Raw genomic sequence first — 9,009 nt, forward strand, 5'->3', positions numbered from 1 at the left:
ATTTTTTTGCCAAATTTTTAAAGTTGTTATGATATTACTTAATGTATTATATTTATTCTACTTTTTTTTTTGATTACAAGTTTTATAAATAAATAATATTTTACGCTTAAAAAACTTTGAAATTGTAGTTCTTAGAAATCAGTGCTGAATACTTTTTAGAGGTTTAAAATGAAGTTGACATTTAATTAAATTACAGTTAGGTTAATTAAGTTCTCAAAATAAAGTTGCTTTATTTTTGATGTTAGAGTAAATGCTTTATTTTTATATTTTTCATCTATGATCAGGGTACAATTACTTAGAAACTAAAGAGTTCAAAATAGTTAGAAATTTTCATACTTTAATTCGGTTTATTAGCCTGGTTTTCAGTATACTATCTTATTTTAGAAGATCATATTTTTCTTAAAACATCAGTTCTGTGAGTTTGATTAAAATACATGAGTTATTAAAAAGTTATGCTTACTTTTAACGGTATGTAGTAAGTAAGCAAAAAATTTTAAACTTTTCAAATACTTAGTAATTGATGAAACTAACTTTTAAACGATTAACTAAAAAGTTCACTCTAGAATTAAACTACAACTAGATGGGATTAAGCTTTCTAAGGGGATTTTTAATTTTCTTATAAAGCTATAGAATTTAGCTACCCGAATACTATTTCTTTTTCTAAAGAGTGCAGAAAAATTTGTTTATTTATTTAGTTGTTTCGCTGAAAGTGTGCAAACTTACTTGTTTTTTTGTCTAGTTAGTTTATCGTTTTTATAAAAAAAAAATTTTCTTTAAAACATTAGTAGTATTACGTTACAGAAAATAAAGCTTTGTTTACTAGTACTATCTCAAAATGAGCGTTTTTAGTAACCTGTATAACTTTTAAAGAGATAAACCTAAACAGACTTGCGCTTATACTACAACTAATTTAAAGCTTTAACCGTTTACTTCAAAAAGTTAAGGTAAGAATTTAAAGTTAAAGGTTATATTCAAATTAGGTATAATCATTGTAGCAAACTAGTTATTATGGTCTTTATGACATTTTACTGATGTTTTTTTTACGTGAACTTCCTCTTTTTAACACGTTTTTAAGCTCCTGGTCATTAGTATATTTAAAAGATATAGAAATGTTTATGAACTGCCTGATTTTTGTAACTAGCGTTTAACACATACGTTACACAAAATATAAAAAAACTAAAAAAATATCTTTTATAGGTGTAACGTTTTTTTTTCTTTTTAAATTTATTTTTTAGAAGCTTGTAAAATAAGAATACAAAAAAAAGCAAAACTACTATAATTATTTTGTTTTGTATTTCGATCTTTGGTTTCAAACATTAAATAAGCTAAAATATAGCTCAAAATTTTAAACATTAAATAAGCTAAAATATAGCTCAAAATTTTAGATAAAATAGTAAATTAAATATTTTTAATTGTGTTCTACTAGTTAAGAAGAAAATACTATTATCTAGAATTATATATGTTAGCTTAAAGTACAAAAAAAACTAACTAGCCTAAATTTTACCAAATAACTGTATTTTGTTGGATTTTTTATCAATGTTTAAAATAGTTTGAATATTTATTTTAACCTTGAGTGTTAGCTGCTGGTTTAGATCTCAGTAACTGCTTATTCTAACAGACCACAACTTGAGTGGTTAACAAACATATCAGTAAATCTGTTTTAATTATCAACACATTGAAGGAATACAAATGTCACCATTTGTCTATTTAAAGGGAAAACTTAACAGAAAAATGAGGAGTATGAATATTACTGAAATATTCGTTTTGTTAACAGAACTGTACCACAAAAAACACAAATATTTTAAAAATCCGAGCTTTTTCAGTACTCCGTATGTTGAGACTTATTAGAAGGTTAGATTTTGTTAATAATATGGAATAACATTTTACAAATAAATTAAAAATGAGTTTAAAACAATAGATTTTCTGAGCTTTTACCATTTTTAAGTAACGATGTAGATTTTAACTTTGAAGACAATAAATATTAACAAACAAGTAGCAGTAGATAGAAAATAAGTTTTAATTGTTAAAAACCAGCTTATAGTTAGAGTTAGCACAATGAGTTGGAAGTTTCGAAAGCTAAAAACTTTTATGAACTAAAAATTTGAATACTAAGACTTAACCCAACCATATAAGTCAGTTTATTGACAAGTAATCCCACAAAATCTCCACTTTAAACCGTAAACCAAGTCAAATTAAAATAATCCCGACCAATAACAGGAGGATTAGCAAGTAATGCCTAAAAAGTAAAAAACTACAACAGCAAGCTATAAATCTGCATTTTATAAAAACCTCTATAAATTAAAAATAATCCAAAACATTACGAATTATCTCAACCGGTTTAAAACAACGTGACGAGATTACGGCCGTTGAAATGTCACCGTCGTTGAAATGTCACGTCGCAGAAAAGTCGCTTCATAAGTTCGTTGTGACGTCACGCTTGTGACGTATCACTTCCGAGCAGATGCGAGCGTGGGTGGTCGCCATGACAACCATCAGTACGTGGGTGGTCTCCGCGGTGAAATAATAAAAAGTAAGCTGCAGAGAAGTAATCTCCTCTCAGCGAGATTTCAGCAAAATATGATTTTTTTATTAATTTTTTTTGTGGAAATATAAGGCGGAAGAGGTGCGGTCTACTGGTTTATATTTTTTATTTTTGTTTTATGGATTAATTTATGCGCGGAAACAAAACAAAGAAAGTTGTTTACAAACTTTGGGAAAGTTTTTTTTTTTTGATAGTTTTAGTAAAAGTTTCATTATATGTTGTATAGCTGCTTGCTTGTAATAATAGAAGAATGTTTCAAAAGAAATTTTTAGTGGTTTGCAAAGTTTTTTTGTTTTTTGTGAATTTCGTAAAATAGTTTAAACAGATTAAATTTTTTAAATAGCTTCAGTATGAATATTAAGTTGTATTTTCTCGTACGACTTTATTACAAATGCTGACTGAAGTTAGTTGTACAAAAATTAAGTAAAAAATTGTATTCATTGAAAGCCACGCTTTTAAACTTCATTATGAAACCACTTATAAAGTAAATCAAGAAGCTTAAACTTAAAACTTAAGCATTAGAATAAACTGTGCCAAGTTTAGCAAATAAAGAAAATAAATAAACTGATTTTATATGTTTTCTAACAGGTGTGCTTAATGTCTAAGCTTAATAAACTAATATTTTCATTTAATTTATACTTAATATAATTACTATGAGTTAATTTTCGTTAAAAAAGTTAAACTTAATTGAAGATTTATAAGAGTTTAGCTTGTAACTTACTTGAATATAAACAACTACAAATAACTTAAAGTTTGCAACAAACCTAATATACTTTTTCAAAACTTTTATACAAAGCATTAAAATTAATGCTCAAAAAGTTTCAATTTTCATAATAACATAAAAAATGTTCTTATAATTAAAATATAAGGTTATCAACAAGAATAACATTGAATCTTTACTGTATCGTGTCGTATTTAACCACAATATTGTAAATATTGTGTTTATTTACATAACATTTATTCTCAGTTAAGTCGAAATCAAGTAACTTTAGTCAGAAATATCAAATTTCAATACTTTTATTTGATACTTACTGTGAAAAGTAACAAAAAAGTAATAAAAAAATTTTAAGTTTGGATAATTTTCTTCTTAAGTTTTTCTCTTTTAAATTTTTATTCAACATTTAGTAGATTTTTTTTTTTTTGTTCAATTCTAATTTTTTTTAATATAGTTTTAAGTTATAGTTGTTTAGTTTCAAGTTTGACTTTGAAAAGTTATTTAGTATAAAATAAATGTTTAATTTTGATAATATTTTCAGCTAGTTTTTGTGCAAACTACTTTGTACAAAATTAAATGAATAAAGTGTTTATTTTTATATAGAATTTAGTTTTTTTTCTAATTACCCAATATTTTATATGTATTATATAATTGTACTTGAATCACAAACTTTTATGTTAAACATTTTAAGCAAAACTTAGTTTGCATTATAAGCCTTTAAAAAACTAACAAGTTTAATACCTTCTTTTTTATAAAATAGATTTGTTATTTTTAGAAACGAAACTTCTTGTAATTGATAAGCTAGAAGACATAAAATTAATTAAAATATATCGTTTGGTTAAAAATTGTTTAGAAAAACTATAGAAATACACTGCTTTAAATTAGTTATATTTGGTTATTAAAACAAATATTATTAAGCTTTGGCTTAACTGAAACATTTATGTTTTTAGTTTTCGTGAATAAAATAAATATATAAAGTTTTATATTTATGTAAAAATGTTTATCTTCTAACTTTTGATTGGAAAGACTTTTGACTCTTTTAACTATTTTACTATTTTAATGGAAACAGTTTGTGATAAAATTAAACTACGTCTAATTTGAAGTTATTCAAGTTAAAAAAAACAAAAAATCAAAGCATTTCCTATTAAAAAAATTCTGTGTTAGTTTATAAAAGCTAACATAGAAAATAGATAAAAATATATTGTTTTAGTTTAAAAAGGCTGAAAAATAATTATTTATTTTCTAGTACAAGCAATTTGTGTTGCAAATTACATTATTTTTAGGTTAAATACTAGATTGTCGAGCAGTGATTCACGCATTAACAAATAATTAGACCTCACACTAACTTAACAAGCAAAAAGAAAATCTAGAATCAAATTAACTTTTTTATATACGAATAAGAAAATTGAGAAATTATACAGTTTTTAAATTATGATAAATTTGGTTTAGTACTTTTCTTGTCAATAAAAACTTTATTTAGTTAGTTTGAAAAGAATAAAGCATTTATTGAAACAAAATCTAGACCTCAATGACGTTTTATTTTTAAACAAACATATTGAAATTCAAAAGTTGCACGATTTTTATATATTTTAAGTAGTATTAATTGTTTGTTATAAGGTTAAATACGTAAGTACAGTTTAAAATTTTTTAATTTATTAATGTTATAAACTACTTTTTTACTAAAACAGCTATTTCTAGTAAATAAAACTGTTTTTTTTATTTTATTTTTATTTTTTTATTTAAAAAACTTAAAAAATAATAAAGACGTAAAAAAACAAAAATTTAAGTAGTTTGTACAAGGTAATATCACTTAACTAATTGTAGTTATTTAAAAATTCGTAAAACAGTCTAATATAAACTTCATTTTCAAGGTTTACTACTAAAATAATAACATTATGAATAAAAAATTGACACACTATTGCTTTTAATTGGTTAAAAATGTTTATGTAAAGTTCGTTAGTTCATATCCCCAAGGCTTAAGGTATTTTGATTTTTGATTTAAAAAGTTAATTTAAAAAGACTTATTTGATTTAACTAATTTTTCTAATAGTAATATTTTTTTTTAAGTTGATATTTTTTGCACTTAGAAAGGTAAACCCAATTGTTTTCTCTTGTTTTAAGGACTAAACAGCACATGTGAAAAAAAATTGATTTAGTTAGTTTTAAACTGAAAACTTAGAAAACCATCAGCACAGTAAAACATAAATCAAACATTTTCACGCTTTGTATTCGACTTCGACTATTTTATAAACTTGTCTTGGTATAAATTTGAAGTAGAACCCTATCAAGTAAGTTATACATCTTTTTCTATTGTGCTATCAGCAGTAAGTTAACGTAAACTGATTATAGTGACAACTGCCACACAAACAGTTAAGAACAAATGTTTCCATACATTCAGTATTTCCTTTCTTAAAATGATTAATATAACTGATACAACAGCATTTTATTTGTTTTCCATCTTTGATCTTTTGAGTCTTACAGCTGCTTTTTTATGTGTCACTAGTTCAAAACAAAGGTCACAAAACATATTTTTTATGAGATAAAAGTATGGTCGAAATGATAAGTTTTTTTTTTTTTATAAGCAACACTAGTTTTAAATTAATAATTTTTCAGATAAAAAGCAAAAGGCCTTAAAAACTAAGTATTTAATTTTGTAACTGTTTACTATAATGTTTATTTAAAACTTAGTTTATTAGCATTTTTTTAGTAAGTTTTACATTCAAATTAAAAAAAAAAACTTTTATTTGTAATCAATTAATAATTAAAATATCAGTTACAAATATATTATTTCAGCAATTTGTTAAAGTTTGTAAAAATTAAACAGTGATTAGCACCGCGAGTTTTTATTTACACAATAACAAAGGTTAACCACTAAAAAGTACTTTTTCTTCACTCAATTAAGAATGAAATTTCCGTTTAAAAAAGTTTAAAAGTTCAAAAAATAATTTTTTATTGAGAAAAAAATACTTTTTATATTAAAATTAAACGAAGTAAACAAATTGGGCACCTAGAAAGTATAATAAAAGCTAATATTAGTCTAAAGTATTTTCAATTTTATATATTTTTGTAAATAAAGTAAAGCTTTAAAGATCTTGTATATTTGTTGGTTATAAATTTAGTATTTATTCCGAGATAAACAGTTTTTACTTACCTAATATGATTTAAATGATATTATTAGTAATATCATTTATAACAAGTTTTTCATTAACGAAACAGACTTAGTAAACTTATTTTTACTAACTTTAACTTAAAACTTTTACCAATATTAGCTTTTCTTTTCCTACTTATTTCTAGATATAAGTTAATTTATATCTGTAGTACCAAAAAAAACTATATTTAAAAAAAATGCTTACAATACTTTAACTTATGTACAGACTTTTAAAACAAATGAATTTACATATTAGAGAAAATTCAGTTAACAGTTCATACGTGTAAGATTAATTCAATAAAATTAGTTTTACTTTTTGAAATAAATTTGATGTCATTCACTAACACTAAAGTTAGTGAAAGACGAAAAAATTCAAAATTGATACAAAATCTAGTTTCTTTGTTTCAAAGGCTCAAAACCATTTTGCAAGCAAAACATTTTCTTTCAACATATCAGTACAATTATATCTAGATAGATGTATATTTATATAACAGTTTTTTTTTACACTAATATAAATATAAGTCAGTTTACAGCCGATGACGTGTAAAATTCAACTTCAAAAAAGGAGTCGCGATTTCAGTGGCATCCTTTCTGCAAAAAAACCGCACTGGAAACCACTCGAGCGTGAAATTGGGCGAAATTACACAAGAAAGCAGACCGGAAAATGACTTCGAACGAGGCAGCGTGAAACTTCACTGATGAAATCGGAAGCTAGAAAGTTGGACTTGCAGCACGAAGGTTGGAAATCTTATCTTCTTCATCCTTTGCGTTTTAGAGGTGAACATTCGAATATCTGGACATCGTCACGTTTACACGTCACAGCGCCTGCTTATCGTCATAATTCGGATCGAAACAGCGCCGCGCGGTGGCCGGCTTCCCGAGTCGCGCGCACAAGTGCTGGTTGAGAAGGGGACCACCCAGGAGGCGGTGGTGATGAGAGCTAACCGAAAAATTTCAAGAAATTTTCGATTCTAAATAAGTTCATCGCGAGTGTCAGTGGTTTAAACGTCACTTGAGAAAATTTAAAAAGAATATTAAAGGCTATTAAGTGTTTGAGTTTTGAATTTTTAGCATTTTAAACTAGCCTCAGTATGAACTATTTTTTTGGTTTAAGCTAATTTAATCACAAGATAAAAATGTAGACAACTTTGCATGTATATAACTTAATAATATTTGAAAAAAAATGTTAAATATTTATTTCGATGAAAAAACTATAGTGAAAACTTTTCAATGGTTAGCGCACTTAAATAAATCAAATTGTTTTTTATCTATAAACACCTCGGTTTTATGTAAAAGAGTTTTTTAAAATCATTTGTAAAGCACTTTGTTTTTAATTAAGATTGTTTGTTTTGAGTTGTATAAACAATTTAGTGAATGTGACTTAAAATTAAAAGAAAAAAAGCGTTTTTCTAGTTGTAAAAGTACGGCAAACAGTTTCTGTAGAAATAACTTACTAATTACGTTCATTTTTTTATTATTATCGTTTTACTAGTTCAAAGTTGCTTTTTTAAAAGCTTGTTTTTAGTTTTACAGACGAAGTTTGTAACATAATTTAAATTGTTAGAAAAAAAATTGTAATTGTTTTAGTAAATCATAGTCATATAGATTTTTTATATTTTGTTTATAGATATTATAAAATTAAATAACAAAAAAATTACGAGTTAAACTATGTTTTAAATAAAATAATAGCTTTTAATTTAAACATAAGTTCGTTAGCTATACAACTGATAATATCGAAAACCTTTTAACAATTCAAAACCGTTTTCGGAAGTGTTTTGGAAGTAAACGCAAATATACAAAATCCAAAAAAACGTTTCTAGAAAAATGTCAAGGTTGCAAATTTGTAAGAGCTTGTTTCAAAAACAAACTTCGGCGTTAAAAAAAGAAGAGGAGTAATTTCTGCAGAATCGGAAGTCGGTAAAGTCTGATTCTTGAAAAGAAAGGATTAGGCGAAAGCAAGTCGCTAGAAAAACGAGAGAGGCAGAAATACGAGAGAACTGAAAAGAAAAAGTTTCGGCTCAGCGCCGATATATTTCGACCACCCTTTTACATTTCGTGTGCTGGCTAGAAAAGTTTGAAAAATTGTTTTATTTTCGTTTGGTGTTACGGTAGATTTGGCCTGCTTGTTTTCGTCTGAGGTATTTATTTTTTTAATGTTTATAAAGCGGCGACAGGCCTGTTTGTTTTGTTGGGACAATTTGTTATGTTTAAATGTGCAGTGTATTGGGTTTTTTTATTCTTTTTTAGGTTTGTTCAGAAAAGTTTAAAGTTTATAAACATCCTATTCGTTTGTTGTAAGTAAGTGAGAAATGTTAGTTTGTTAAATCTAAGTGAAATTTAGAAAGAATAAATAGTTTTGAAACAAGTTTAAATAATGATTTTTCAATAAAAAGTTTAAATTAATAATTCATTCAAATAAGGAGCACATTGTTTCAAATACTTACTGTAAGTAAGCAATTTAAATAGTAAATTATTATTCAAAGTGTTCAAATTTAGCATTTAAAACCTTTAAGTTTATAAAACTAACATAATTGGTTTTTTAATCTTATAGCCTAAGACGTTTACATAACAAATTTTTGAAATACAACTTGTTAAACTTATTTT

The sequence above is a fragment of the Thalia democratica genome, chromosome 6, assembly GCF_965202585.1.
Source record: "Thalia democratica chromosome 6, ktThaDemo2.hap1.1, whole genome shotgun sequence".
Lineage (NCBI taxonomy): Eukaryota > Metazoa > Chordata > Thaliacea > Salpida > Salpidae > Thalia > Thalia democratica.